Raw genomic sequence first — 1,305 nt, forward strand, 5'->3', positions numbered from 1 at the left:
GTATAAATAACATTATATTTATCATCCCGTTGTATGGAGACTCCAGTTCAAGATATCTTAAATCTATCTTTGGATATGAGATTCACTATGTAAGATGTAATTAATGCAAATTACAGACGTTTTCATGTTCTGTAAATTTTATTTAAAACAAAGCTGCTGCTGTTGATCATTCTGTTTTCATAAACCCCACCCCCAAGGCCAATACTCTAGGGAAACACTTTTTTGAAGATGTTCTTGATAAAACAATTGACCATTAGTAACTCAGTCTAAAATGTTTGCGTCTGTTTAATCAGATGTCATATACAGTATTATATACCTCTGTATAACCATGTTAATATTTTCGTAGTACAAAGTACAGTACACGTTTTTCTTATTTTATCAAAATTTGAACATTTTTGTTTCAGGCAGGTAACTTTTCATGTCAGGCAGGTAACATTGTTGTCACCAGGTAAAAAAATAAAATCTTGTCGAACCCTGTGTTGTACGTACAGAAAAATGGTCCAAAATGGTCCCCACAAAGTAACAAATACATGTACACACACAAAACCTCATGCAGGATTTCACCAGCCACCACGTTTGTGTGTCCTCTGTAACACCGTGGCAAGGACAGGAGCCCATCTCTAAGAACCGTAACAGCCCAATTCTGCAAACCTCTTTCATTTTTTATTTGAAACCATTTTTCACCCCTAAAATGGCTCTCCCCCTTGTCAGCAAATTCAATCTCAGATCCGTCTACCTCCCAGTTTCCTCTCTGAAAAAAAAGTGAAAGGAACATGTTGAATGATCAAACAAGGCTGAAGCTGCACCACCCAAAGATGAATTTCTTGTCTTGTGGTGCAGAAAATTGTATTTCCCTCCACGCTCCCAGCCCAAGGATAAATCACCTATAATCAATGAGTGGGGGCATCACTTTTCTGACGCCTTTTAAAATTTAAAAGGAAGGATTTTGTTTTGTCAAGAAAACACCAGAAGATGTACTTTCAGTGGGAGCTCAACCTGCTGCTGAAATGATGGAGCATTTCTGTTCATCTAACACTGAATCCATCTTCACCTCCATCATGGTTTGGTACGCTGCTGCCACTGCCATCTGTTCTGCTGCCCTCTCTCTCCAGGATCTTTACACCTCCAGGACCTCGAGGCGGACCAGAGAAATTGCTGCTGCCCCAGTCTTAGCATAAACTTTTAAAGCTACTCCTTCATAACTGGAGGCTAAACAGTCACAGGAACACTTACATCCCATCAGCAGGTGAGCCATTAAACATTCATCTTTTCTTTTTTTTTCTTTTTTACAAATTCCCCCAGTTT

Source organism: Austrofundulus limnaeus, unplaced genomic scaffold (genome assembly GCF_001266775.1).
Source record: "Austrofundulus limnaeus strain Quisiro unplaced genomic scaffold, Austrofundulus_limnaeus-1.0 Scaffold212, whole genome shotgun sequence".
NCBI lineage: Eukaryota > Metazoa > Chordata > Actinopteri > Cyprinodontiformes > Rivulidae > Austrofundulus > Austrofundulus limnaeus.